This window comes from Mauremys mutica, unplaced genomic scaffold, assembly GCF_020497125.1.
Source record: "Mauremys mutica isolate MM-2020 ecotype Southern unplaced genomic scaffold, ASM2049712v1 001471F_np12_obj, whole genome shotgun sequence".
NCBI classification, from domain to species: Eukaryota; Metazoa; Chordata; order Testudines; family Geoemydidae; genus Mauremys; species Mauremys mutica.
This window is the reverse complement of record NW_025423212.1, coordinates 26,029-48,218: the sequence shown is the minus strand read 5'-3', so window position 1 is coordinate 48,218 and position 22,190 is coordinate 26,029. Positions and strand designations below refer to the sequence as shown.

The 22,190-nt window shown below is 50.3% G+C and overlaps 3 non-coding genes across 3 annotated transcripts; 1 reads left to right on the top strand and 2 right to left on the bottom strand.

Moving 5' to 3' along the window:
• Positions 1-15,710: 15,710 nt before the first annotated feature.
• On the top strand, positions 15,711-15,782 carry TRNAG-UCC. The gene has a single exon. It is a non-coding gene; the product is annotated as a tRNA-Gly (tRNA).
• A 3,190-nt stretch (positions 15,783-18,972) lies between these two features.
• TRNAK-UUU lies at positions 18,973-19,045 on the bottom strand. Its single transcript has one exon. It is a non-coding gene; the product is annotated as a tRNA-Lys (tRNA).
• A 1,479-nt stretch (positions 19,046-20,524) lies between these two features.
• TRNAA-UGC lies at positions 20,525-20,596 on the bottom strand. The gene has a single exon. It is a non-coding gene; the product is annotated as a tRNA-Ala (tRNA).
• Between the last annotated feature and the right edge of the window lie 1,594 nt (positions 20,597-22,190).

Here is a 22,190-nt window from a genome sequence, read left to right as displayed (position 1 = left end):
GCAGTCTGGATGTGTTGAACAGCTGTGTCCCCTCAGTTCCCTCCAGGCTGGGGTGACTTTTAACACTGTTTTATCTTGTAGTTCGAGGAGCAGGCCACTCCTGGGCAGTTAACACCACAGTCTCCAGGCATGTAACTCGCTCCAGCTAACACAGTATATTAGTGCTTGCTAGTCAGCGAGTTCTCAGGTAGTTACAGTGCAGCACAGGAAAAACCCAAGAAAAGTCTCTGTTCCCAGGACTTCCCCCAGAAATGTGCATCTTTCCCTGTCCAGCCACACTCACTGAACAAGGCAAATAAGCTAATATGAAGTCTGTCATTTCATCTGTGGAAACTGACAATGCACCAGCCTTGTTATCCCATGTTGATGAGTGGAATCCATCACTAGTCGGGCACCACCCTGCTTGTGGACTTCTGAGGAATTAGCCTCATTCCAGCTCCGGCGCACCCTCTGCATGGCCGTGATTGATCCGCACTGTACTCTGGCCCCCCATGTCTCTCCCCTGGACCTGGTTGCACCCTTTTTACCTGGGGTGCTGCCCTCTGGCAGTAACCCCTCAGTCTTCAGGGTTCTCCCCTCCCCAGGGTAACTCCCACCCTCTATGTTTTATGTACTTGGGGGGGGGGGGGGGGTCTGTAATATAAAATCCAATCAATACAGGTCCCCTTTTCCCTCTAGTTATTCAATAGCTGCCCAGCGACAGGTGATAACTTTCTCCGGCTAGGTACTAGCCCCTTGGGGCAGCCCTGGGCCCCGTTAATACAAATTCTACCCTGAGTCCAGGTTAGTAACTGTAAAGTCCTCTGAGAAAGTGCCTGGGGACTAGCCAAGAAAGTGGAATCTGCACAAACAGCCTCTCCTCCCAATTAGCAATTGCCAGGAGGCAAATCCAAGCAATGGCGAGAGCAATGCGAGAGCAAGCCCCAGGAGATGGGACTCGTCCCAGCCAGAGGCAAGGGGCGGGGAGAGGGAGAGAGGACAGGGGGAAGGATGAGACTGAAAGGGGCAGTGGGTGACGAAATGAGTGGGGGGGAGAGAATTTCCAGCTCTCTAGAATTCCACCCAGACACATGTATTGCAGCATCCACTGAGGCCGTAGAAACCACTTTCCAGTGAACAAGGAAAAGGATCATATAAGACAGAGGAAAAGCATGGGTTTTCTTCTGACTCCATATTCTCCCTGCTGGGGGTGTGACTGCCGTGGGAGTCAGTGTTCAGAGAGGGAATCCACAACAGTGACCTCCTTGGGTTTCTGACTCTTTTCTAGCCTTGTGTTCAGAGACTTTGTTATGCGATCAGGGGAGGGAGAAGGAAGGTTAAAAATCTCTCTGTGGGCTTAGCCTGGCAGGAGGGGCCAGCTCCACACTGTAATAAAGAGATTGAGCATTTTCCCAGCATGGCAGAGTCTAGGATGTCTGTCTGCATGGAAGGGGCCTTGGAGAATCGTCCTGTGAAATTGAGTAATGCCTGTTCTGTAACCCCCACAACTGCCCTTCTCACCCTCCAGGCTGCAGAATGACGTCCATGTTTCACTCCAGCTCATCCCATCCTGCCATGGGACAGGGGAGAGAAATGGCTGCAGAGGAGGCTGTTCAGGTAGGGATTGTCGGGGGGTTGCTGGTGGGTTCCTGCAGGAGTGAGAGGGACAGCAAATACACCGGAGATGGGAAGATTTGCACAGTCTGGTTTGGAGCGGGGCAGGAAATGCACAAGGTGGGAAAGGGAGGAGGACAGCTTGTGACATTCCTGCTGGGGGAAGTTTAATAAATTGTCCAGATTGTAGGAACAGACCCATGAGATTAGGAGGTGGAAATACTCTAATTGTGAAACAGAAAATAATCCTCCTACACGGAGCTAGGAAAATTGACCAGACTCCCAGTGGTGGAGCCTGACCTGACTAACCAGCGGCTGCTGTGAGATATGAAAGGGGCACCCACCAGTGAGGGTTAGGGGAGATTCCCCTCCCTTCATATCCAGCTCCTCACAATGAGGAGAGTGTTGGGCTTCCTACCAGGGATCTCTCCCTGGTCCCTGCTAGGGGCTCCATCTCCTGTATCCATCTGTGGCTAGTAGGCGTGTGATGGATCTGCTGGGAGAGACAAGGGGCACTCGCTTCGTCCCCTTAACCTGGTGTTTCCAGGATGCTCTGAGTGGGGTGATCCACCCAGAGCTTGCATTTGATTGGCTCCTCTCAGTGGGGCATCAGGTACTGAGTGTTGGACTCTTGCTCTTTCAGGGGCCAGTGACCTTTGAGGAGGTGGCTGTGTATTTCTCCAGGGAAGAGTGGGCTCTGCTGGACTCTGCTCAGAGAGCCCTGTACAGAGACGTCATGCAGGAGAACTATGAGAATGTGACCTCGCTGGGTAAGGATTCCTGTCCCCTCAGTTCTTGGAAGGGGAAATGAAGAGATACGGTTCACGCCAGCCCCACAATGCTACCTCAGCCTTAGGGTCTCCCCTCCCCAGGGAACTCCCACCCAATAATCCCACCTCGGCTCAGTATAAGGCCAGTCATCGTCTAGCCCCACACCCTGGGGCAGGCTGCAGTATCAGCCACTCATCACTGGCAAGGAGGGTTTGGACCTGCTGCCATTGCCTACCGCTGGGCTGCCCTCTGCAACCCTCCAGTACCTATTGCCTTCTGCTAGGCCGCAGCCTGGGGCTTTCCAGGCTGGAGCTCCCCAGCTCCTCTGCCTTTCCCCAGCCCTGCTCCACTCAGGTACCCTGTGTCCAGCTCCCTGCAGCCAGGTCCATCTCCCTCTACAAACAGAGAGAGACTCTATCTGCCCCTGGCTTCTCTGCCTTTATAGGGCCAGCTGAGTCTGTTTGGGGCTTGGCCCCAGCTGCAGCCACTTCCCCCAATCAGCCCAGCCTAAAAGCTGCTTTCTCCAGCCACAGCCCCCTTCCAGGGCTGTTTTTAACCCTTCTGAGCAGGAGCGGGGGTCCACCCCACTACATCCCAAATGCAGTTTCCAACACACTTTAATCCAAACACGCTAGTTGGATAAAACAATAAAACAAGATTGTTAATTACCAAAAAAAAAAAAGATTTTAAATGACTTCAGGTAACGAGGCATAAAAGTCAGAATTGTTTACAAAAGAAATGCAAGATAAACCACAAATAAATTTGTTAGTCTCTAAGGTTACACAAACTAACATGTAAGTCAGAGGTGGGCAAACTACGGCCCACAGGCCACATCCGACCCGTGGGCCCAGCCTGCCCGGCCCCTGAGCTTCTGGCCAGGGAGGATCCCCCCTCCCCTCTCCTCCCCTGCTGTCCCCTCGCCCCCGCTGTCCCCCTGCAGCCTCAACATGCCGCGCCACCAGTGCTTTGGCCCATGGCTCCTGGGCAGTGCTGCAGCGGTGGGGCTGCAAGTTCCTACTGCTCTGAGTGGCATGGTAAGGGGGCCGGTCTGCGCGCTCCTGAGGGACCTCATGTCTAGCTCCGGCGAGCCACGTGGCTGTGGTAAGGGGGCCAGGGCCAGGGGGTTGGATAAGGGGCAGAGAGTTCTGGGGGGCAGTCAGGGGACAGGGAGCAGGGGGCGGGTGGTCAGGGGATGGGGAATGGGGGAGTTGGATAGGCGTGGGAGTCCCGGGGTCTGTCAGGGGGTGGGGGGGGGTGGATATGGGTTGGGGCAGTCAGGGGACAGGGAGCAGGAGGGGTTGGGTGGGGTTCTGGGGGAGGCAGGCTGGGGGGTCTTGGGAGAAGGCGGTTAGGGGACAACGATCGGGGGGCTTAGATAGGGGGTGGGATCCCAAGAGGGTTCTGGGGGGGGGTTAGTGGTGGGGAGGGTCTCTGGAGGTGGAGGTCAGGGGACAAGGAGCAGGGGGGATTGGATGAGTCAGCAGTTCTGAGGGGGGCAGTCGGGGCGGGAAGAGGGTGGGGTCAGATAGGGGGCGGGACCAGGCTGTTTGGGGAGGCACGGCCTTCCCTACCCGGCCCTCCATACAATTTTGCAACCCCGATGTGGCCCTCTGGCCAAAAAGTTTGCCCACCCCGATCTAAGTTAACAAGCTGAAATGGATTCAAAGCAAATGTTCTCTCACCATCTGCTGAGACAGGCTGGTTTTCCTTTCAGCCAGGACTCCCCAACCCGCCCCTGCTGCCCAAATTCAGGTCTTCAGAAGTTGTCATGAGCAGAGGGAAAGGGGAGAGAGAGAGTCTCATGCATTTTCCTCACATCTCTTTACAATTCAGTCCTTTGTACTAGAAACAAATCCAGTTCTCAGCTGAGTCATGGTGACAGGCTCTCGTAGATATGAGCTTCAAGTGGTCCCTGCGATGGAATGTAAATGTCTTCTTCACACCTTCCCCCTGCCGCAGAGTGGCTATTTGTCCAGCTGTTTGCCTTGCTGTCTCCGAGAAACTGATCTTCCCCAGAATTGTAACTTTTTCAGTAATATCATACAGTAAAATCTCATAACTTTACATACAGTGTTGCTACACATTTTAACAGGATAATATTCAGTAGATTGTGTTTTCAAAATGCCATTCTGTGTAGAAAATTGATCATAATTTTCTAGAAGAGTGAACATAGGGGTACAGACTGACACAGCAGATATGTGGGTATTTCAATACATCATAAGCACAGTGTTCATCATCTTCAAGGACCGGGGGAGCTGGTCCTGGGAATTCACTGCTTTACCAAGTGTGACACTGTATGGAATTGTGAGACCGCTCCTTGTCCCCTGAGCACCCCCTCCAGAGACCCCCCTCCCTAACTGCCCTCCCAGGACCCCACCCCCTACCCAACCCTGCTGCTACCTGTACCCTGACTGCCCTGACCTCTATCAACCCCCCTGCCCACTGACAGACCCCTGGGACTCCCACACCTATCTATCCCCCGTTCCCCCAGAACCTCCGCCCCATCCAACTGTCCCCTGACTGCCCCCCGGGACTCCCTGCTCCTTATCCAACGCCCCCACCTCCTTACCATGCCGCTCAGAGCAGCGTGTCTGGCAGCGACGTGGACCACGCAGAGCCAGACACACTGCCCAGCAGGAGCGCACAGCCCCACCCCGCAGGAGCACTGCCCGCGCGGTGGCGTGGCTGCGGGGGAGGGGCTAGCCTCCCCAGCTGGGAGCTCAGGGACCGGGCAGGACGGTCCTGTGGGCTGGATGTGGCTCATGGGCCGTAGTTTGCCCATCCCTGATCAAGGGCATAAACCTATTGAGTCAGCAAGACATGCAGGGGTATGTCTGTGTACTGAGACCTCCGAGGCTTTTCCATGCCATGTGCTGTGAAGCTTGTGTTTGGGACACGGGAAGTACAAGCCACATGGCAAAACGAATATAAAGGGCAGCTGCATCATCTCCATTTTGTCTTCAATCCCTCTTCCTACCTCCGGAGCAACTTCTCTACAAACTGAAGCCTTGAACAAAGGACTGAATGACCCATCCAAACTGTGGATGTGTTCCAGACGGACTTTCAAGCCAACAACTCAACAATACTGCTAATAACTTGATATATAGATTTCTGAATACATCTCACTGCTTTCACATTTAACAACTTTTTTTGTGTCGTGTCCTGTCTTGTCTTTCCATGCTAAAGGATTGGCTGGCAGTGTGGTCTTTTGGGTAAGATCCAAACCTATAGTGATCTTGTAATGTGGCTGACCTTTTGGGGTCAGAAAAACATTTTGTATATGAGCAGAGTTTTTAAATAACCTCTCACTGTACTGGACCTAGGTGCTGATTGGAAGTCGGAGAACTGGAATGCAATAAAAGGGGCTGTGTGATTTCTTTTTTCAGCTTCTCAATAACCCGTGTGTGGGATCAGAAGCAGTTTGTGACTGGTCGTTGAGTTTAACTTCAGTGTTAACCACCAATTTTGGGAGCATCTGCTCTCCCTTTTTCAGCCTGCCCTGACCCTGGCATTTTCAGTGTGGACTGCCCCAGGCACACCAGCGCACACTAAACACTGAAGTTAAATTAATAGGGTGTTTTTTTTTTTATGACAGTCTTATGAAATCAAATGACCTCCTTTGTTTTCTTTCATCTGAGCAGGGTTTCCAGTTTCCCAACCTGATGTGATCTCCCAGCTGGAACAAGGTGAAGAGCCATGGGTCCCAGATGTCCAGGGTTCAGAGGAAAGAGAGATCCTGAGAGCTCCCTGCACAGGTGAGGAAAGATTAAACCAACTCAGAATCTGTAAGTGCCTGAAGGAAACATCTGGGATGCCCTAAAATGCCGTTGGGAGGTCTCTCAGTTCAATATTGTCCCTAGCAGGGGTCGTATCCTTAGGGTAAATATAGCTCATGGCTTCCTGTAGACCCTAGCAGACACCAGACAGTAGCTTCCTCCTTTCCCCCTGTGAATTTGGATGGGATGTGAAGCCTGAATTGATCCCCTCCTCTCAGGGCCGGCTCCAGACCCCAGCGCGCCAAGCAGGCGCGTGGGGCAGCCCTTTCCCGGCGGGGCGGCAGGCTGGGCCGGCGGACCTGCCGCAGTCATGCCTGCAGGAGGTCCACCGGAGCCCCGGGACGACCGGACCTGCCGCAGGCATGACTGCGGAGGGGGCGCTCGTCCCGCGGCTCCAGTGGACCTCCCCCAGGCATGACTGCGGACGGTTCGCTGGTCCCGCGGCTCGGCTGGACCTCCCGCAGGCATGCCTGCGGCAGCTCAAGCAGAGCCGCCGGACCTGCGAACCGTCCGCAGCCGCGGGAGGTCCAGCGGAGCCGCGCGACCAGCGGACGCTCCGCAGTAATGCCCGCGGGAGGTCCGCTGCTCCTGCGGCTCCGGGGCGCCTCCCGCGCATGACTGCTTCGGGCGGCCAAAAAGGTAGAGCCGCCCCTGCCTCCTCTCTCCTGTTTTGGGGAAGAACTTGGGGGAGTTCAGTTCCTGATTTTTATTTGACCTCTCTCCAGTACTTGTATTGGTTTGGCCTTCCCCTTTCCATCCCTGTTTGAGGTTTCTGTCTCTATCACAGCAGGTGACGCAATGGTATGTGAGAAAGAGGAGCAGAATTCTCAGCAGGAAAATGTTGAGCAAGTGGATAAACACAGAGAATTATCGCAAAGATCGAAAAGGAATGTGTCCTGGAGTCATAAGCAGGAAAAATCCCATGACATTCAGCACAGACCAGAAGGAGAGCAGGGAAACCAGCCAGGGGAGAAAGTGGGTAAATGTATTTCCTGTCAGGAAACTCAGAAGGACCTCAAGGAAACCACAACACAACAGGGAATCCTCAGCAGAAAGAGAAAAAATACATGCACTGAGTTTGGGGAAAACATATGTGATTACTCCATCCTTATAAAGCAGCACAGAATCCACACAGGGAAGAGGCCCTATGAATGCACTGAGTGTGGAAAATGCTTCCCTAGCAGCTCAGCCCTTTCCGAACATCAGAGAATCCACACAGGGGAGAGGCCCTATGAATGCAGTGAGTGTGGGAAAACCTTCAGTCGCAGCTCAGGCCTTTATCAACATCAGAGAATCCACACAGGGGAGAGGCCCTATGAATGCAGTGAGTGTGGGAAAACCTTCAATTGCAGCTCAAACCTTCTTACCCATCAGAGAATCCACACAGGGGAGAGGCCCTATGAATGCAGTGAGTGTGGGAAAACCTTCAATTGCAGCTCAAACCTTCTTACCCATCAGAGAATCCACACAGGGGAGAGGCCCTATGAATGCAGTGAGTGCGGAAAATGCTTCACTGAAAGCTCAGCCTTTTCTCAACATCAGAGAATCCACACAGGGGAGAGGCCCTATGAATGCAGTGAGTGTGGGAAAACCTTCAGTCGCAGTTCACACCTTATTAGACATCAGAGAATCCACACCGGTGGGAGACCCTATAAATGCAGTAAGTGTGGGAAAACCTTCAGTCGCAGCTCAAACCTTCTTACCCATCAGAGAATCCACACAGGGGAGAGACCCTATGAATGCAGTGAGTGTGGGAAAACCTTCAATTGCAACTCAAACCTTCTTACCCATCAGAGAATCCACACAGGGGAGAGGCCCTATGAATGCAGTGAGTGCGGAAAATGCTTCACTGACAGCTCAGCCTTTTCTCAACATCAGAGAATCCACACAGGGGAGAGGCCCTATGAATGCAGTGAGTGTGGGAAAACCTTCAGTCGCAGTTCACACCTTATTAGACATCAGAGAATCCACACCGGTGGGAGACCATATAAATGCAGTGAGTGTGGGAAAACCTTCTGTGGGCACTTCGCCCATGTTAGTCATCAGAGAATCTGCAAGGGAGATCAACAACATAAACATCTCTAGGGCTATCAATACTTTTTTTCTTTAATAATTTTCCTGATTTCCACATAGTAACTTTTAAAGCTGTTTGAACTGTTTGCAGCATGGTTATCCCTCAGTTTGACCAGATGAGGGGCCCATTTTTGCCTTTTGCAGTTTGCCCTGTTTTGAGGTGGACCCATTTGTCCTTTCTATCAACTCCATTATCCCATGAGTAATTCAAGTGTGCCCTTTCTATCAGGAACCAGGGAGCATCACATTTATACTATTCTTCCTATTTCAAAGTTATTGTTAGTCACCAGTGATACAGATTGTATCATTGCCACTTGTTCTCACGTTGCTCTGGGTTGTCCTGAAGAGCAGATATAATGGGAATTTTTCAAATTATAGTTAAATGAAGAGGCAGGGGCAGGGAAAAAAAGTGTATTTTCAGCCTCTGTGACACTGGAAGGAGATGGGGAGATGCAGAGATTCCCTCCTTCCCCATCACTGCAGAACTGTTACCTTTTGTCTGAGCCATGCAGAGGTTATCATCATCCCATTCTATCCATCCACTTCTCAAAGTGTCCTGTGAGGAACAGTTCTCAGCTGTCTGTGCTTGGAGATGATGCTTTAACTTCTTTAATCTTATATCAGAGTCGCTCTGACTGGAGATGAAAGTGTCAAAGACCTGGAAGGGGAATTCAAATGGATCCCAAACACAGTGTGATCATTGGGAGTTTAAATCCCAGGTTCCATCTATTGGTAAAGCCACTTCTGGCAAGGTGTGAGTGGTTTTGTCCCCCATTATGGCAATGCTCGGATACTAAAAATTTTGTAAATAAACATAACTGGCTATTGAGACAGTGCTGAGTGAAGTATGTTTGAATGGATCAGAGGAGAATGTGATGGGAGAATCTCTTGTCCTGATTCTGAATAATCAGATGTAACCTGCTCTGGAATTTCACTTGACACTTCCATTGCCATGTATTCTAGCTCTCTGTGATGTGGGTTTCTATCTTTCCTGAAGGCTGTTTGGTCACTCAGTTGGATATTAGTTCAGTTTGATAGGATGTAGCTCAGATTTATTGGAGAATTTAAGACAAATGACTATTTGCTAAAGTCATCATTTCTCACTTCAGCTTTGCTTTTTCCCCATCCCTGCATGATGTCATGGAGAAGGTTGAGGTGCAGTTCTGTCTGCATTAGAGAACTCTCCAATTTACTGGACAGGCTAACAAAGAAACAGCAGTGATTTAAAATCTCTACTCAGAAATGGTGAACAACAGCGAAACCCCAACTAACTGAAGGAAGTGCATATGATCACAGTGTAGTTCAATTGTTTAAGTCAATATTGTCCCAGATGATCGGGGGAGAAAATTCCATGGTAAGTGATTTTTGAACTAGGCACAATGCCCATGTATTTGGATCCAAAACCTTTGTAACCCAGGCCCTACAGAAGATCATTCCTAGCTAATCTTATTGTATCGGAGATGCTGCCCTTCATGATGCAGATGTTGAGGAAATAGAAGTGGAGTTTTGTTGAATTTATCCTTTGTAGGTGCTAAAAATGTATATCGAATCAAATCAGTTTTGGAAATCTAATAGCTGCAGAAAAATAGCTATTTTTTAATAGAAACTCCAGCTCTGGTCACTAATGAAGATTGTGATCCAGCCCTGTATCCAGTCCCTTGCCTGGAACTGTGCCACCAAATGAAAGAAAAGCTGGGTATGTTTTGGTAAGCCTCCATGTTTTGGTAAGCCTCACTAACACTGCTGAGATTTGGAGTGGTTTTGTAAAGGATTCTACTTCGGAGAAGTGTAAATTTACCCTAACCAAGGCCAAGGATTTGGAAAGAGCTGGGGCTGAAAGAGTCCACACCCAGTTCTTGGTTTCCACCCCAGTAAAGGAAGCTATGGCGACCAATGACCCAAAGAAAATTGTTTATACAACTCCACTTCCTAGTTCAGTGTCACTGATTACAGTTCCAAAGGATGCCAGGTTACACTGAGAGCAATCATCCTTCACCATTTGGATCCAAAGAGAGAGTGCTTCAAAGAACATTCCTTCCCCGTGGATCCCAAACTGGCTGCCTGATTGGGTAACAAGGACTTCATTTCTACAGCCTTGATGGTAACCAATGAGGCAATGAATGTATCAGGCTCCAATTTCAGACTTCCGGATACTCACATGTTGAGTTCTGATTCTATGGTTTTGTGTCCGATGCTATGGCTACACAATAAAGCTAATGTTGGTGCAGCTGCACCAATGTAGCTGCGCTGCTGTAGCGCTGCTATTACAGATGCTTTCAGCCAATGGGAGACATTTTGCCCATCGGACTTGATTAGTCCAACCCTCGCAAGCGGCAGTGGCTCTTTTGGCAGGAGACGTTCTGCTGCTGATGTATCGCTATCTACACAGGGGGTTAGGGCTGTGTAACTACATTGCTCAGTGGTGTGGATTTTTCACACATCTGAGTAATATAGTTAACCGATAAATGTCTTTAGTGTAGACCAGACAGTTCTCTCTTGTGTTTTATGCATTTACATCACTTCTCCTCTATCTTCTCTCACTTTGAAAGATTAAAAGTGTGACACGAGAAGTATTTTTCCTCATGATGCAAAGATTCCCACATAGGAGACCCCTTCCACCAACACATACTGCAGAAGATCCTGAGATTATGAACTCACAGAAGTGGTTGGGACAAACCACAACTTGAGCCAAGGTTCAGTTGTTGGCAATAGGCATTAAAAGAAAACTAACATATATGATAAGAATTTGTGATCTTTGAATATTTTTTATCATCTATTAAAATGAGATTATTGGTGAAGTTATTGGTTAAAGAAGAAGAGACTAAATGTGTGATAATCTGAAGTATTTTGGAAAACTGAAAGTTGTCGGGTTTTTTTTTTTGTTTTCTTAGTCGTACAGGAAATGATGGCTAATCTTGAAAAGTTAATTTGATTTAATTTACCCTCTGTAGTGTAAGGAGTTCTGGTCAAAAACCTCACTCCAAAGGTTGGGGTGGGAGAATGTGTGTGAGAAAGTGTGTATAAGAGAATATTGGCCCAATATAGATTTTAGTATTTTGTGTTTTCAAATAGAATTTATTTTGCTTAGTTTCAAAGTCAATTTCTATTCAAAGGAAAGCTACTCGAGGAGATAAATTGTATAAGTTTTTACCCACTTAGACTGTAAGGGTCACTGTATTCCCCACTTCTCTAATTTGCAAAGGAAAGGCCTGACATCTGTCACAGGATGTGTCCAGCATGTAGGAAAGCTGCACTCATCAACCATCAATATAAAGAAAAAGACTGAAATCCATTGCCTTTCAGGTCAATAAACCAGCTAAAGGCTGGTTGATGTAGAAAAGCTGTGTTGGCAGAGCCACATCTCTCAGGGGTGTGAAAAGTCCTCTCCACTGAGAGAAGTCGTTAATTTGACCTGAGCCCCAGTGTAGACAGTGTTAGGTTGTCAGAAGAATATTTCCAGTGTTTGAAGTGTAGACACAGCCTTAACATCAATTCCAATTTTGACCCATCTCCCTATGTGTGAGAAAGTTACTGGTATGGAGGGCTGAGTCAGCTGTCCGCTCACCTGGTTCCTCAACTGTAGCTACAGCTCTTAGTGCCCATGAATGCAAAGACTGAGAGAAATGGAGAGTTCCAGCCATTGTCATTTTAGTATCTTATTGTTTCTCTCTCTCTTTTTTGTGCTGGCCTTTCTGTTCTATCGGGGGGTGACTGTATAGCTCAGTGCATGTGTGACAAAAGCTCATTGGTGCCAATTGGCAAAGGGGTCACTGTTCTTCACAAGCAACTCCTGTCTCAGTCCTGACAAACTCCCCACAGCTAAGACACTGCTTTTATGATATTTATCCAGGAAGCATAGCAGTGAGATCTCTACTGAAAGCTTGTAAATTATTGATACTCCGAATCACTGCGAGAGGTGTGTCCAAGGCATGATTAAGGAGTAATGTAAGTACATGGAAAATTATGCCCATATGGTATTGTTGTGAAAGTGAGTCACCCCAATCATAGGTCTTGTTGGGAACGGCCCATTCAAGTGGGAGGGAATTGGCACCTGTTCCTTGCTAGCCAGTTATGTGATGTATTGCTCCATTGTCAGCCTTTTCACCAACCCAGAAAAGCCAATGGAAAACCATCAAAGACAAATTATAGACATCGAAACCCTGTGGAAGTGACAAGGACAAAATGAGAATGAGGAGATCGTCCTTTCTGTGAATAAAGACAAAAGACTGATTCAGTTCATAACAGGGTGGAGAAAAACACTCTGGGTCCATTCACCAAGGAGATTACTAATGAACAGTGGTGCTTCATGAAAGGCATGGCCGTGGCTCCTAGGGACTAGGAATCAGTGAAATTGACTGAAGTGTGAGGTGAGAATCTACTTAGATAGGAAAGGTAACTATTAAAAAGTGTAGGTTGCATTTTCTGATTTTGTTTAGTTGGTAACAGTTGGTTTCCATCACTCACATTTGTTTGTTTAAATATCTATCGGTTGTTAAATAAATTTCTGCTTGTTTGATAACTATACTCAAGTGCTGTGTGAGATACAGTAGCAGTGGTCCACAGTAAAACTAGTAACCTGGGATATACCATTGCTTTGGGCAGAGAGAATCTGGGATTTCTCTGAGTATCTGGGGATCCGGGCTGGACCCCAGAGGGGGACACATTGAAGGAAGTCAGGGGTTAGGGTGGCTGCTGTAGCTCAGAGGAGGGTCCTTGAGTGCCTGACGGTCTGGGTGAGTTTGGTCACTAACATCTAGCTGCCAAATGCAAAACTCCCTCTTCCTAGTGGAAGGTGGCAACAAGGAAACTCACAGCCCTCAGCTCCCTCACAATATGTCTCTATGAGCAGCAAAGAATCCTGTGGCACCTTATAGACTAACAGACGTTTTGCAGCATGAGCTTTCGTGGGTGAATACCCACTTCTTCGGATGCAAGTCATGCGAATATGTCTCTATGGTGATTCACCTGTCAAATTCACACAGGGAAAGCTCCCTATAGCATAAAACTCTGCCATATGAAATCATGGAACATGTGCTCTTCACTCTGTGAAAGCATGTAAAGAATCCAGGCGCTGGAGGACAGGGTTTGGGTCCAGAGTGACCTAGACAAATTGGAGGATTGGGCCAAAAGAAATCTGAGGAGGTTCAACAAGGAGAAGTGCAGAGTCCTGCACTTAGGAAGGAAGAATCCCCTGCACTGCTACAGCCTGGAGACCGACTGGCTAAGCAGCTGTTCTTCAGAAAAGGACCTGGGGATTACAGTGGATGAGAAGCTGGATATGAGTCAACAGTACCCCTGTTGCCAAGAAGGCTAACAGCAGATTGGGCTGCGTTAGTAGAAGCATTGCCAGCAGATTGAGGGAAGTGTGTTCATTTCAAACCTGCAGCTTATTCATTTCATTTGGTGACCCCTCCTAGTTCTTGTGTTATGAGGAGGAGTAAATAATTCTCCCTTCCTTGGTCCTTTAAAAGATATGATGTGACCCCCTCCTCATTGTGTCTCATGTCTTGGTACCAACATGCAGGGCTGCCTCCAGCCCCCAGCGCGCCAAGCGCGAGCTTGGGGCAGCGTGCCGCGGGAGGGCGGCAGGCGGCTCTGGTGGACCTCCCGCAGACGTGCCGGCGGAGGGTCTGCTGGTCCCGCGGCTTTGGTGGAGCATCCGCAGGCACGTCTGCGGGAGGTCCACCGGAGCCACTGGACGAGCGACCGCCAGAGCGCCTCCCCGCGGCGTGCCACCGTGCTTGGGGCGGCGGAAATCCTAGAGCCGCCCCTACCAAAATGGATACCAGGGGCGGCTCCAGGCCCCAGCACACCAAGCGCATGCTTGGGGCAGCATGCCACGTGGGGCGCTCTGCCGGTCGCCGGGAGGGCGTCAGGCAGCTTCGATGGACCTCCCGCAGATGTGCCTGCGGATGCTCCACCAAAGCCACGGGACCAGCGGACCCTCCACAGGCACGTCTGTGGGAGGTTCACCAGAGCCGCGAGACCGGCGACCAGCAGAGCGCCCCCCGCGGCGTGCCACCGTGCTTGGGGTGGCAAAATGGCTAGAGCCGCCCCTGATGGATACAACAACACCGCAAACAACAAAGTTCAAAGTCAATGCACATGGGAGAAGCATCTTGTGTTTCATTCCTTATGTCCTAGTCCCATCGTGTGGCCATTTCCTTTTCTTCCTTTCTGTCAAAAGCTTTGGTGTTTTGCACAGAAACATTATTTCCCCAGGAGAGACTCAGGAGTGAGGGCTGCATTCCTGTACCAAACAGTCACTAGAAGGGGGCAGACAAAGGCTTTTAGGACAAGGTGTCCGTCACTGGCAAAAAATCATCTCCCTCATGTGGTTCCGTGGGCAGCAGGAGCAGCCGCAGCTCGGTGGCCCCTGGCAGCACTCCTGGGGTGGCCGGAGCAGCAGCAGGCCCCCTACCCCCCCCCTGCTGGGGTAGCAGCTGGAGTGGCAGCAGGTTGGCAGGGCTTCTCCCCTGGTAGCTGGTGCTCATTATCCATCAAGTAAATCAAAACACTTCCCCCTGCAAGTGGATTTAGCCCAGGACCCTGAGAGTCAGCAGCTCTTACACCCCCCACTGAGCTCTCTGGTCAGGTGTCCTAGCGCCGGAAGCTTCCTGTTTAGATCCTCAAATAGCATTTTTGCACTGAGGCGGGGGCTGAAATTTTGGACTGGACATTATAGCTCCACCGTTATTTTATTGAATTGCTTCAAAACAGCAAGTGTAGAAAGTCTCCTAAGTGCCAGGCTCTCTGCCATGGGAACAGCTGCCCCTGCTCTCCAGGAGTCTGTGCGTTCCACCCACAAAGTACAAACCTCTGCACTGAAGGGGGGTCAGACAGTGACGGTAACACAAATCTTCCGACTATTAACCCAAGTCCCTTCCTTTCTTTAACCCAGGATGTGCCAGTCAGCTGTTAGCCATGGTGTTATCTTCATCTTAAAATACTTCTCAGGACATTGAACAGAGGAAGTGAAACCCCCTCCCCAAAATGGCTCCCTGTTGAGGCGTTGTACCGCACCTGTCCCTGGAGACTGTCTGGTTTTATATCCTTAGAGCTTTTTCTCTTCAAACACCTTATACCAATCTATGGGCCACCTCCGCATTTCAGAGTTTAGAATTTACTCTCATCACCCTCGTATGGCACTTTCCATGTGAATTAGACAAAGTGAGTGGGGGAAGCTACATGGCTAATGAAAACCGATGCTTTGGGTGAGGCCTGAACTCATAACCCCAGCAGTGCACCTCCCTCACTAGCCAGGTGTGCCCCTGTAGGTGCTTCATAGACAAGCTTGGGAAGTAGGGTAGTTACCTGTGTCAGTGATTAACCCCTTTGGTGACCTAATTGAGAGGCTGATGGTTCAAATCCAGGTGAAGATAGAGGTAGTTTTTTTTTTTTTTAGTGATGAGACTCCAGTACGTTTTAATAGGCAGTAAAACGCCTCAATTCTGGTCCAGCCTCATTGGGCAAGCATAAGGGGTACTTTTGCCAGCTGCATTGGTGGTATAGTGGCAAGCATAGCTGCCTTCCAAGCAGTTGACCTGGGTTTGGTTCCCAGCCAATGCAGGGATGTGGTGTTTTCTCTGCTGGGAATGTGTTTAATTTCAGTCACAATTGTATCAGAATAGCAATGGAACGAGAGAATCAATGTGCTGCAGGTCATTCAACACCCAGTGGAGGAAGAAAGGGGCAGGACTATACAATGAGCAGGTGGAGTCATCCTGGTATTACAATATTTGGTTTATTTTTTATTTTTTTCCCTTTACTTCCCTCTCCCTTTTAGACTAAGAGCCTTTAAGGTCAGAAGGGACCAATGTGATCATCTAGTCCGACCTGCTGCACCTTGCAGGCCAAAAGACCCCACCCACCCACTCCTGTAATAGACCCGGGAGGGGAGGCAGCTCTGTGCACTGCCCCTACCCCAGGCAGCACATGGAGGCCCTCAGCTCCCCTCCCCCCATGGGTGTGAAGAGATGTGCCAGCAGCACTAAGGTGGCTCCCTGCCCACTCTGCCTCCATCCCTCTGTGCCACTCCCAGAAATGGCCGGCATGTCCCAGCATCCCCTGTGGTGGGGGGAGTGTCTCCATGCACTGCCCCTTCCCCGAGTCCAAACTCCACAGCTCCCATTGGCCAGGAACTGCAGCCAATTGGAGCTCTGGGGGCAGCGCCTGCAGGCAGTGGCACACGGAGACCCCCTGGCCTCGCCCACCTAGGAGCTGCTGTCAGAGGGTTGTGTGTACCGGTCACTTTTGGAGCTGCAGTGCCCGGGGTAAGCACCACCCCTCCTGCACCCCAACCCCCCAGCACAGCACCCGCATCCTGCACCCAAATTTCCTCCCAGAGCTTTGCTTCTCTTCCTTTCACCCAGAACCATCCTTCTCCTGGGCTGCAAGTAGCCATCCCTGGGAAGCCAAGAGGCAGGCACAAGATTCTGCCTCCCAGCAGCCAACCGCACCTCCCCAGGCTTTGCAGAACGACTGGTGGTGCTCTACTAACCCCACTTAGCCGCACTGAGGCACTTAGCTTCTGCCCTGCCTTCCTCAGATCGACTTTCCTCTTTTGCCCCATTCCTGCCTCACTCCCTCCTTTGGCAAATCACACAGAAGAGCCGGCCACCATAGGCCAATGTCCAAGGGCAGAGAAGACCAAGCCACAAGGCTTCAAAAGGTGACTGGCCAAGATCCTCTAACCTTCCCCTGCTGATGCCAAGGCTTTTTCTCAGCTCATTTCACCACCCTCTGTCCTGCAGGGGTTGGGGTTATCGCAGGTGTTACCCGAAATTGGGCCAGCTAGTCAGCGTAGGAAGCACTAATGACCCACCAGAGTTTGGCAGAAAGCAGCACGTTTATTATATTGATAGCTAAGTTCAAAAGAAGTGGGGCGGGGTGACACACTCACACTCCCAGGACAGGCACGGCACTGGAGATGTCTGGATTCTGCAAGGTAAGTGTCCCACAGCGCAGCTATGGACGGTGCGATGAAGGTAAGTCTTCCTGAGGCACAGTGAAATACAACGCAGAGAACCACTGGCCAGGCGGTCCGGGCAAAGGGCATTCACTGGAGGTACAAGCTTGTGAGTGCTCACTTGAGCACAGGGCCCCTCCCTGCTTTTAAGGGCCTGCACCTCATGGCCTGCGACTAGAGATTACTTGGCTGCATCTGGTGGGTCACACCCCACCTTGGGCAGTGTCCATGCTCTGGGTGTGTGATCGCTGCCTAATTAGCGTCCCGGACACCTTGTCTACCTGGGAGCTCTTCTGCTCTTCATCCATCCCCTTCATCCCACGAGCATTCCAGGGGGGAGCGGGAAAGGGGAAAACCACTTCACAGGCATTCAGAGAGGGAGAGGAGACAAAAGTGGGAGCAGGGGAAGTATAACAGACCTTCTGAGCATAGAAATCACTGCTGCTCCAACAACAGCAGGGACAGGCCAGGAAGAGCTGGGAAAATTAAGCCTGCATGTTTCTGAACCAGGGACGTTGTGCAGGTTAGGCAAACGTGATAACCACTACACTACAGAAACTCTGTCCCAGTGCTCTGCCCCTCCCTTCATAAGACCATAAGAATGGCCATACTGGGTCAGACCAAAGATCCATCCAACCCCGCATCGTATCTGCCAACAGTGGCCAAAGCCAGGTGCCCAAGAGGGACTGAACCTATCAGGTAATGAGCAAGTGATCTCTCTCCTGCCATCCATCTCCACCCTCTGACAAACAGAGGCTAAGGACACCATTCCTTACCCATCTTGGCTAATAGCCATTCATGGACTTAACCTCCATTCATTTATCTGCAAAAAGAATGAGGAGTACTTGTGGCACCTTAGAAACTAACAAATTTATTTGAGCATAAGCTTTCCTGGGCTAAAACCAACTTCATTGGATGCATGCAGCGGAAAATACAGCAGGAAGATATATAGATTAGATATAGATATAGCTATATACACACACACACACAGAACATGAAAAATTGGGTGTTGCCATACACACTATAACGAGAGTGATCAGTTAAGATGAGCTATTATCAGCAGGAGAAAGAAGCCTTTTGTAGTGGCTTTCATGGCCTTTGAGAAAGCAAGACAGAGCCTTGGAAGGCCCAGCAGGTTTGTGGCACAGGAATTGTTCTCAGATTCCACTGAGACTTCAACTCAGATTGCAGGATTCAAAGTCCTGAGTGCTGGCCCTTACACCATGGGGCCAGCAGAGCACCTGTTGATTACTGTAGACTTCCAGCAGGGAGGACTCTGTGGGAAGGGGCGGCTCTAGGCATTTTGCCGCCCCAAGCACGGCAGGCAGGTTGCCTTCGGCGGCTTGCCTACGGGAGGTCCGCCGAAGTCGCGGGACCAGCAGACCCTTCGCAGGCGTGCTGCCGAAGGCACCCTGCCTGCTGCCCTTGCGATGACTGGCAGAGCACCCCCCGCGGCTTGCTGTCCCAAGCACGCGCTTGGCATGCTGGGGCCTGGAGCCGCCCCTGTCTGTGGGGACAATTTTTTCTGGCAGGGAGGACTCAGTGGGAACATGCCTCTCTGGCCAGCCCTGCATTTGCTCAAAAAGTCAGCGCACGGCACTTTGCTGCAGCCCCAGAGGCCTTTCTTCCTCCAGACTGTGAGGCCAGTGGGCAGGTGAGGCAGTAGCACCTTCAGTCCCAGGCAGTAAAGGGCCCTTCCTAGGAAAGGCCATGTCCTGAAAAGGAAAAACTAAAGTCAAGGAGAGTCCTTCTGAAACTCCTTGGGGATGTCACAGGTGGAAAGTGTTTCTTTGCCTGACCAGGGACTTGAACCCTGGCCCTTCAGATTAAAAGTCTGATGCTCTACCAACTGAGTTAGCCAGGCTCACATTTAAAAAAAGAAGCAAATTTCGTGCAGAAGAGAAACTAATCAAGAAAAATGAGGGCAGGAAATAATACAGAAAACCTGGTACTTTCGCTCTCTTAGCAGTCCTAGCCCCAGCCTGCTCCTCCATCCAGCGCCCTGAGGCCTTATTCTTTTTTTCGTTAAATATCAGATCCAGGAGAAAACACAGTTATACAAAGCAAAATGAAATCACAAACAGAAATGTCATTGGAAATACAGAAATAAAAAAGGAAAATGCAATTCCCATCACTTTATCATGTCTGGGCCATTCCTGCATCGAGAGCACCCGCGAAGGTCCCTGTGTGCTTACGAGAAACTTGGACGAACTCATACCACAGCCTGAACATGAAACTCAACTGCTCCCAGGTGCTGCAGTAAAACCCTTTCCCTGCTGTGACGTTGCACTCCATAGGATTTTATGAAAATATGCTAATGAGTGTGAATATAAAGTGACTGGACTATGCTTCATGCAAAAGGTCTCTTGTAAGGTATCATTACAAAGCTTATAATCTACTGTGTGTGTTCATCCTATTTGTATGAACCGATCATTCTTGGATCTGAAACTAGAACTATGAACTATAACTCTGAGGTCCTGTTGTAATGATTCAAAGTGTGGGCCATTAACAGTGGTTTGGACTCTTGATGGCTCCCATTAACCAGGACAATTGACTGGAGATGGCTCTGTCCTGCACCATCTGTGAGTCAGGCCAGGAAGAATGAAGGCTTGTGGGGTCTCACAGGACATGTGACCATGTCACCTGGTACAGGAATCCATCTTAAACCTGGGGCTTTTCCCCAGGAGAGAGACAAAAAATTCCTGCCTTGTACCAAAGCTGTATAAGGGGGTGGAACTGAACAAACATGGCTGCAGTTATGAGACATCCCCTAGCTATCACCTGAGCTGGAACAAGGATTACACCAGGTGAAAAGATTGGGCCCAGACAGGAAATAAGTCTAGTCTTTGCCTCTCAGCCCTGGTCTATACTCACCGGCCGGGTCGACGCGGTGAGTTCGACTTCTCGGAGTTCGAACTCCGGTACTCCACCGCGTCAGGAGGAGTTGCCGGAGTCGACCTGCGAGCCGCGGAGTTCGGTTCCCCGCCGTCTGGACGGGTAAGTTTTCGAACTAGGGTAGTTCGAATTCAGCTACGTTATTCACGTAGCTGAATTCGCGTACCCTAGTTCGAATTAGGGACTGTGTGTGGACCAGGGCTTAGTCTGTACAGTTGGGACCTTTGCCTCCAATGCTTGAGGATTCACCCTTCTCATCTACCCTTGTCCCAGGCAGCACAGCGGGTGGGAATCTTACATGTACTGAGGTGACTTAGGAGCAGAACCCCCCCAGACCTTCCATGCAATTGGCACTTGCCCCTCTCTGAGCAGGATAGAAATTTCTGCAGGGAGACTGTTGGGCCACCTCCCCTCTGGGCATGAGCAAAGCAGCAGGGTGAAAAGAACTTGGAGATGCTGGGGATTGAACCCAGGACCTCATACATGCAAAGCATGTGCTCTACTACTGAGCTACATCCCTAGACGGGTCATATGTGTTATAGGTTGCACTCAGAGCCCTTCTGTTTCCAGAGCACCTAGTGGCCTAAGAGCAGCATGGGGGACACATTCCCTGCTTTGAGGGCAAATCTGCGGTCCTGGAGGCTGCTGTTCTTAGGGTCACTTGTCAGCAGGGCCAGATTCGATGTGTGGGGCAGAGAGAGTGGGTGCCCTGGACTCAGGGTGCAGAGATACACTCAGGCCTCTCCCCTGCATTGGGTGGGGGGTGCTGCCACCTCCTGCTGGAAGGTAATGGGAGGGGAGGGGCGCTGTGAGTCGCTCAACACCTGACCCTGGTGGCAGAAGTGCTGTGGGGAGCTCCAGATATTTCTAGGATCTGCTCTTTCCACCTGCCTGTGAAGTCCAGCTTTCCCCAGCACATTCACTGCCGTGCAATTGGGTCACTGTTTCCATGGCTGAACAGCAAAGAATCACTCCCAGTTTCCCTTTTATCTGCAGCAGGATTAGCCTGTGTCAGTGGTTAATGAGGTGGATCTAGTTGTAGATTGTTATTCATTCCTCACCTTGACAATACACACAGTCCCTTTCCCATGCAGATTCCCAGCACCTCAGTGATCCTGGTAGCAGGGGTTGAATCCTGAGATTTTCAGAGTTCTTTCCCCTCCACCTGGAGTGAACTCAGCTTTTCCTCCATCCCAGACAATCCATGAAATAACAACAGGGGCATAAAGAAAGAGGGGAGGGAACATCTCACGGCCAGGGCTGGATGTGCCCAGGGCCCCCTGCTTGTCCATTGTTTCCATGGAATTTGGCCTCCTGCTTTGCACAAGGGACAGAGAAAGATCTTGCTGTTCCAGTGTCTCTGCAAGGAAAATTGTGCTTCCCTAGGAAAAAGAGGTGGGAAATGGCCCCATGGTGGGACAATATCCTCAGGATTAAGAGCAAAGGACTCAGGCTGAGATCTGATATAACTCCACTCATCTGGGATTTAACCAATTATCTTCAATGGAGACACTGGGAACTTGTGACATTGATCCAGATTCTGGGGGTTCGGGCTGCTTTAACTCTTGGTAAAAACATTAACTTGATTCCAAGAAGGGAGAGAGGAGAAGCCTGAAGCTGACTTTAGTCCCAGGCTGGGGTCTCCTGAATGGTGGGAAACATCCTTGGCTGCTACCCAGGGACAGCAGCTACTGGTGACATACCAGGGCTGGGATGTGAGGGGAATGTTGCCTGGACTTTATCATACAGGCCCCATCCTGCTTCTCAGAGCCCACAGGTGAGAATCTAGAGAAGGGTGAGTCATTTCTCAGCTGCATTCTCAGGAGTAGCCAGTAGCTGTCCTTGACCAGAGATCCAGGAGAGCAACCTCGGCAGTTCTGTGGAGAGCTCTGGCTGCCAGGGGATCCAGCTAGGAGTGGGAGTGCTGGGGGCTCTGCAATTTTTGCAGTGGCGCTGTCTCAGGAGTCACAGGTGGCTTGGCGGTGGGATGGGGAAGTAGGGACTACAGGGTGTGAGGCTGGCTAAAATGAAACTCCATAAACAACCTCCCCCTTTGCTCCAGCTAAAGGCCCTACTTTGGCCTCTCCCCCTTTCATAAATATCTCCATATCTAC